This window comes from Manihot esculenta, chromosome 17 (assembly GCF_001659605.2).
Source record: "Manihot esculenta cultivar AM560-2 chromosome 17, M.esculenta_v8, whole genome shotgun sequence".
Classification (NCBI taxonomy): domain Eukaryota; kingdom Viridiplantae; phylum Streptophyta; class Magnoliopsida; order Malpighiales; family Euphorbiaceae; genus Manihot; species Manihot esculenta.
The window spans coordinates 20,470,868-20,479,006 of record NC_035177.2 but is presented as its reverse complement, the minus strand read 5'-3'; the positions used below and the strand labels follow the sequence as shown (position 1 = coordinate 20,479,006).

The 8,139-nt window shown below is 44.3% G+C and overlaps 1 pseudogene; it reads left to right on the top strand.

Annotated features, from left to right (window-relative positions):
* Nucleotides 1–433: 433 nt before the first annotated feature.
* On the top strand, nt 434–7,685 carry LOC110607684 (annotated as a pseudogene).
* The last annotated feature ends 454 nt before the right edge of the window (nt 7,686–8,139 follow it).

Genomic DNA, 8,139 nt, shown 5'->3' with positions numbered 1-8,139 from the left:
TGCTTATGTTTATGTGCTATGTTATGCTTTCAGAAGTGAAGATGAGAGGAACTCGTCGATCTGCGAGATTGACTGGAGCTCCGCCAGAGAATGAGGGCATGGATGCCCATCCCCCTGCTCTGCAGAGGGCAAGATCTTGTAGGACGATCAGAGAAAGTACATCAAGGGACCCCAGAAGGTCTTTTGATGCAGGTCGGAGGAGATCAGTTCATGAAGGTATGTCAGCGGATGTGATGGAAACAGAGGAGGATAACCAGAGAAGAGATAGTAGTTTGGGCATGAGTATGTCAGTAGAGGATATGGGGGAGTCCCAAGGAGGCACTCAGGCCTCGGGTTTTGTTCCACCACAGTATCCACCCTACCCGCAAGGGCCAGGGTATCCGATGGGAGGTACGTCGGATTTCTTCAGCTATAACCCATATCCCACCTTTATGCCCTATCCTCCCTTTCACCCACCGTACCCACAGTACCCCATGTTTCCATCCTCACCTTTTTTCTCAGGTCCAGCTAACCCTAACCCAGGGAATGCTGCACCTCCTCCTCCACCAGCAGAACCAATTGTCCCTGATGTCCCGATACCCAAACCTGGTTCATCAGTTGGGGGTAGAGTAAAGATGACAGATTACCTAAAGTTGGATGCCCCCAAGTTTGAATCAGGTGATGACCCTTTTGAGTACCTCAGAACGGTAAAGATGATAACAGATGAGTTAGGAGCGAGTGACAGTAGAGCCATTCAGATGGCAGGGTTCACATTGAAATGCAAGAAGGCAAGGGAATGGTTCAAAAACTATGTGAACCCAAGGTTGGAGAGCTTATCCTGGGAGCAGTTTGCCAATGAGTTTGCAGGATGGGCTTTTCCAGATAGTTCCAGAGAACTGAAGATGATCGAGTTTGAGCAGCTAAGGCAGACGGAAGAGATGAGCGTAGAGGAGTTTACTGACAGGTTCCTGGAGTTGTTGCCGTTTGCAGGACAAGGTCTTGACACAGACCTGAAGAAGTCTAGGAGATATGTTATGAAGCTTCACCCCAGGTATTCCTCGTTGGTTCAATCAGCAGAAAGGGAGAGCTTCCATGCTATAGTAGATATGGCACGGAGAATGGAGGCTAGTGCCATTGTCCAGGGGACAGTTAAACAGTACGTGGCACAGTCTTCGGGTTCCAAAATCCCAGGGACAAGTGATGTTGATCTCTCCCCTTTGAACGAGGCTGTCACAAAAAGTAAGAAGGGAGGCAGAGGCCTCAGAAGATCGAAGAAGAGCAAGTTTTGGGAACAGATAAAGTCTGGTCTGGGTTTAGGTGATGGTTCGAGCTCTGGTTCGGGTAACTCCAGATGTATACGGTGCGGTAGGCAGCACAAGGGAGTCTGTTTGATTGGGACAACAGCATGCTTCAGGTGCGGACAGGAGGGGCACATGGCACGTGAGTGTCCCACCGCGACCTTGGTGGCACGGTCCCAGCAGACAGTTTCGGACAGTGTAGCTCACCCAGTAGCTCCATCCTTGTTTCAGGGCAGTGGTAGAGGCGGAGACAGGGGGACAGCCCCTTCTTCAGCAGGTTCCCGTGGGGAAGGTCCATCAGCTCCAGCGCGGATCTTCGCCATGACCCAGCAGGAGGCTAACACATCAAACCCGATGGGATCAGGTAATCTCACTCTTTTATGTTTGATGTGTGCGCTTTTATGAACCATGATGTTTCTCTTTTCCTTGTTTACTTGTGAGCCCTTGTGAGGTTGGGTTGATAGCTTATGGGTTAGAGTATCCCCTTGGGGTCAGTGCACCCAAGTGTGATCCATCTGTGGCAGAGTCAGTCTGCCATTATAGTCAGAGTTTGTGTTGTGAGTAGATGCTTTCCAGCTGACCTAGCGGTTCTAGATTTGACTGATTGACGTCATTCTAGTGTTGGATTGGTTCTTCTACTAGTGGTACTACCTAGTCTGCAGAGACAAGGTAGTCAGGTTCAGAGTTCAGGATGGATCAGAGGTAGTCCGTAGAGGGGACAAAATAGGGATACCTAGAGGTTCAGTATCAACCCTACAGGCTCGTAGGTTGTTCAGGAAAAAGTTGTCAGAGATTCTAGCTTTTCAGAGAGAGTATAGCAGTCAGGTCAGGGAGCCCGCCTCAATGCCCGTTGTTAGAGAGAGTTTTAGATGTTTCTCCAGATGAGTTCCCAGGACTACCACCTGTCAGGGAGATAGAGCTTAAAATAGAAGTAATTCATGAAATTGGACCAATCTCTATCCCTCCCTACAGGATGGTATCAACAGAGTTAAAGGAGTTATAAGGATCAGTTGTAAGAATTGGTAGTTAAGGGTTTCCATCTGACTGAGCACTTCGCCTTGGGGTGTTCCAGTGTTGTCATGAGAATAAAAGATGGATCCCTAGGACTTTGTATCGACTGCAAGTCGTTGAACGAAGTCACTACCCAGATCAGGTAGTTGTTACCGTGGATCGACGATCTAGTTGAAATCAGCTAGCAGGAGCTAGTTGTCCTTCCAAGATAGATCTGAAGTCCACGTACCATCAGTTAAGATCAAGGAAGAAGATGTACAGAGAGCAGTGTTTAGAACCAGATGTGGGCACTATGGGTTCTTAGGAATGTCGTTCGGGTGAATGCACACCCCTACAACATTCATGGATCTCATAAGCAGAGTTTTAGTCGGTTTCTGGATCACTCCGTTATCGTCTTCATTGACGGTACCTCGGTGAGTTCCAGAAATGCAGAAGGGTACGCCCATCATCTGAAATCAGGATTGCAGATCCTGAGAGAACATGGCTTGGATGCTCAGTTCTCCAAATGTGAGTTCCGGTCAAGGAGCATACTTTTCTTGGGTCATATGTGTCGGAGAAAAGAAAAGTGAAGTAGACCTGAGAAAGTTGAAGTTGTAGCCGACTAGCCCAGGCCCATTGTAGTGACAAAGATCAAAGAGCTTTTGGGTTGGGCAGGTTACCTAATGGAGGTTCATCTAGAACTTCTCTAGAGTTGCCGCTCCTATGGCCAGACGGATCAAGAAGAACTAGAAGGTGTGTGGTCTACTCAGAGTGAAGAGGGCTTTGGAAGAGCCAAAGGAAATGTAGATGTCAGCACCAGTGGTGGCTCTGTCCGCCAGTGATGAAGATTTCACAGTGTCCCGTGATACGTTCCGAGTGGAACTAGATTGTGTATTAATGAAAAGGGGTAGGATGATTGCTTATGCTTCTAGGTAGTTGGAGAAGCATGAGTTGAATCATCTTATACATGATCTAAGGATGGCAATGGTAAGCTTTGCACTCAAGATGTGGAGGCGGTACCTGTATAAGGCGTGGTAGTAGATCCTTACAGATCGAAGAAACTTGCAATACATCTTGAGTCAAGGGAGAAGAACCTGAATTAAAGGAGATGGGTAAAAACTGCGTAGTGGTTATGACTTCAAGGTTCGGTATATTCGGCAGAGGCAGATATTTCGATAGATGCCCTCAACCGGAAACCACTTGGCAGCTTACCCCATCCCTCAGTACAGTAAGAAGAAAGCCACTAGTCAGAAGATGAGAAGAAACAGAACTGCTGAGAGTCAGCGGGAGAGTATGGAGTCGTCCGCAAGAGACATGTAAATTTCAGAAGAGAAGAAGAGTTTTTGTTAGAGTGCGCAGTGGAAGCGTGTTGAGGTTCTCGAGGAAGATGAGGTTACTGGAGATGTCTCCTAAAGAGAGGGTGACTCGTTATGGGCAGAAAGGTGAATTAGCTCTAAGATACATTAGACCCTTTGAAATCCTGCAAAGGATTTGGGAATGTATCCCACGAGTTAGATTTACCTACTTCAATGGAAGAAATCCATCCGTTTTTACATGTTTCCACGGTATATGAGTTTGTGTCGGGTCCGAGTGAGGTTCTTGAAGGAACCAGAGGTGGAGATCGCAGAGGATCTCACCTATGTTGAGCAGCTAGTACAGACCGCAGACACGCACGTTAGAAAGTGTGGAAACAAGGAAATCCCGATGGTGAAAGTCCCTTAGAATCACCTTAAGATGAAAAGTGCATCAGGGAGACCGAGAGTTCATACTCCAGTGACACCGTGTTTCTTTTTAAATTCGAACTTATGTGTTGTTATGATTGTATGTTATGTTTCACGTTATGCATGTCCTAATTGAGGAACATTCGGGGACGAATGTTCTTAAGGGGGGGAGAATGTAATACCCGGCTAGACTCCGGTATCGGAATTCCTACCGTCCGGTGGAATCTCAGATGTCGGAAACCTCTAGAAGGGGAAAACCATGTTTTATGAAATGTTTTTAAGGTATTTTATGTTTTAAGTAAAAAGGAAAATGAGTTTTGAATGAAAAAGGCCTAAGGAGGCTTTACCAGGTTCGGCCGCCGAAAGTTAAGTTCGGCCGCCGAACATGGATAGGTTTTGGGAGCGCCTTTGGCCCCCGAAAGCCTTATTTGAAAGACTTAAGGTTCGGCCGCCGAACCTCATGTTCGGCCGCCGAACATGCATGAGATGTGGGGGCACGTTAGGCCGCCGAAAGGTGGCAGAACCAGCCCTATAAAAGGCCCCGTGACCGAAACAGGTGAGGTTTCCTCTCCCATTTCGGCCGACGGTGAGCTCTAGCCCTCCTTTGGTCATTTTAAGTGTTTTCCCTCAAATCTTTCAGATTTTAACAAGTTACATCTTGTTTTTGAAGAGTTTTGAAGTTAGAGTAAGATTGGAAGCTTGGAGACCAAAGAGCGGATTTCTCTCTACCTCCAAGCTAGGATCGTTTTTCCCTCTCGATCTTCAAGAGGTAAGCTTAGATCCAACCTCTCTTGCATGTTTTAAGAAAGTTTTAAGTAGATCTATGGGGTAGAAAAGCATGAGTAGGCTTGTTGAAGTTTCTTTTATGTTTATGGGTTCAATGTGCATGTTCTTGAGCAATGTGCCTTGTTTGTGTGTTGTAGTTGGGGTTTAAGTTAGTTTGAGACCCTTAGGAGCTTGTATGCTTGAGTATGCATGTTGTAGAATAGGTCTTTGCATGATTGGTTGTGTAGGGGGTTGGAATGGGCAAGAAGAACCAAGTTTCTGCCCTTTGGCAGAAACCAGGTTCGGCAGCCGAAGGGACTTTCGGCCGCCGAACCAGCTTGGGAGGCAGCTTTAGGCTGCCGAAGCCTGCCCCCGAAAGTTGGAGTTTCGGATCTGTCCGAGACTTTCGGCCGCCGAAGGTGCCGCCGAACATGCATGAGTTTCGTCTCTGTCTGGGAGTTTCGGCCGCCGAAGGTGCCGCCGAACCTGCCTGACTTTCGGATTTGTCTGGACTTTCGGCCGCCGAAGGTGCCGCCGAAGGTGCCCTGTCCAGACTTTTCTTGCATGTTTTTATGTGATGTTTTCAGGATGTTTTAGGGGGTTTTTGGGGAGTATAGTAGAGTTATGTTTATGTATGTTTGGTCCCTCACTGGAGTCCACCTGTGTAGGATTGGACCCGAGGAACCAAGGTGTTTAGCAGTGTCAACCACTTCAGAATCGGTGCAGAGCTAGCCTCAGGTGAGTGGAACTAAACCTAATGTTTTAAACTAAGAAATTAAATGTTTTTAGAGCATGATCCATGCATCATAAATGCCATGATATATGTATTAGGTTGTTTTGCATTAGAACTCACGAATATGATGCATTGCATAATATGTTGTTGATGTGGATGGATGTTGGATGATCCTTAGCCCTCAGTATGAGATGAGATAATATGATATGATATGCCATGGTATGATATGAGACAGAAAGACCAGGTCGCCCCTGGTACTATGTTAGGTAAGCGAACACTAGGTGAGGCCTAATCGCCCCTGGTGTAGTTGGACTTGTTATGATATGAGTTATGTAAGCGAATACTAGGTGTGGCCTCATCGCCCCTGGTATAGTTGGACGTACTACAGTATGTAGAGGGCTATAGGTGACAAATTCATCCTTGATGTGATATGTTTGTGATGTGTTGCATTTCATGAAAGCATGAACAAGAAAAAGTTACTTAATAAGATACCTAAAAATGGAGGAACTATGATAATAATAAAATGAACAATAAGATACCTAAAAATGGAGGAATTAAAGCAAATAATTTTTTTTAGTTTCTGCTCACTGGGCTTTCTAGCTCACCCCTCTCCCCTAACCCCAGTCTTGCAGGTGCAGAGTAGATCGAGATAGACAGGAGATCAGCAGGTTACGTCCATGGTCATGATTATGTAATAGAATAGTTGTGGACATGATGTAATGTAAGGTTATGTATTGATGTAACAAGAGTTGTATTGTATAATGATATTATGTTATATGATCAGAGTTATAGTATTGTGCTTGGCCCGAGTTGGTTAATCCCTTTGTACATGAGTTTTATTTTATGTGTTTCATGTGATGGACCGAGTTTGACAAAGGGGTATGCTGACCCTAGGGGTTCTATGAGTTCAGTCATAGTGCATACACAGGTCAAACGGGTTAAAGAAGAAGTTTACAGTTTTATACTTTAAAGTTTATGCTTATGTCTGATCATGTATGGGATTATACCAGCTATACAGGATGCATGTTAGGCTTGCTACGGGTCCCGGCGGCCTTAAGCCGATCTGGATCCTAGCGCCGGTAGCGGTCCGGATTTCCGGGTCGTTACATAGTTCGTTTGACACCAATCCTTCAAGATCCTCTTCTGTGACCTCAATTCATTGTGGTCTCCAGGAGCTTAGGAGTTGTATAGATTCAGTGAAGAACACACAAAAGATCACAGAGGCTATGAAGCTTGTTGCTGCTGCTAAAGTGAGGAGAGCATAAGAAGCTATTGTCAATGGTAGGCCTTTCTTTGAAACTCTAGTAGAAGTTCTATACAACATTAATGAACAACTCCAAACTGAGGACACAGATGTGCCTCTAACCAAAATTAGGCCGGTCAAGAAAGTTTCTCTAATTATTGTTATTGGTGATAGAGGTCTTTGTGGAGGTTTCAACAACAATATAATCAAAAAGGCAGAATCAAAGATTGTAGAATTGAAGGATCTTGGACTTGATTATACTGTCATTAGCGTTGGAAAGAAGGGTAACACTTATTTTTTAAGGCGGCCTTAATTATATTCCAGTAGATAGGAGTATTGAGGGTACCTCTCTCTCCACAGCTAAAGAGGCTCCAACAATTGCAGATGATGTTTTTTCACTCTTTGTAAGTGAAGAGGTTGATAAGGTGGAGCTTTTATACACAAAATTTGTGTCACTGGTAAAGTCTGATCTTGTTATACAAACCTTGCTTCCACTCTCACCAAAGGGAGAGATTTGTGACATTAATGGGAACTGTGTGGATGCTGCTGAGGATGAGTTCTTCAGATTGACAACAAAAGAAGGGAAGTTAACTATAGAGAGAGATGTTGTTAGGACTCAAACAACATATTTCTCCCCCATTTTGCAGTTTGAGCAGGACCCAGTTCAAATTTTTGATGCCTTATTACCTCTATACTTGAACAGTCAAATTTTAAAGGCATTGCAAGAATCACTAGCCAGTGAGCTTGCTGCTAGGATGAGTGCTATGAGCAATGCAACTGATAATGCAATGGAATTGAAAAAGACCCTTTCCATCGTTTACAATAGGGAGCGCCAGGCAAAGATTACTGGAAAGATATTGGAGATTGTAGCAGGTGCCAATGCATTGACCAAGAAAAATATTAGTTGTTTCTACACATCAACCACCACCTCCACAATTCTAATTCTCTTTTGGTAAATTCATGGATTTCCCCTTATTCATTCAAATATGCTTGTTTTAATAACAGTTATGAGATAAGACACTTAATTTTTTTCAACTACTGTAAATTCTCAAATTGCTACAGAACTCTGTGTGAATTGAGAACGGCAATGTATTTTAGAACAAGGGAGCATCCTGCTTATCATTGTACATTAGCCTTTTTCCTGATATTATACTACTTGAATTTCCTGAGGTTTTCACTATAGGATGCCCAATATGTTAGTGATTTCTGTTGTATTAATTTCTTATATGCACACTCATTAGTACCGTAGTCGTCTTTAGAGCTGGGAGATCTTGAATTTGAACTAGTTAGAGCCAATTGTACAAAAAAAATTCTTATCTACAGTGCTATTGCAATTTGATTCTCTTTACTATAATAGCACTTTGATTCTCTTTACTGTATTATTTGAGTCTCAGTTCAAATGCTAAAAGA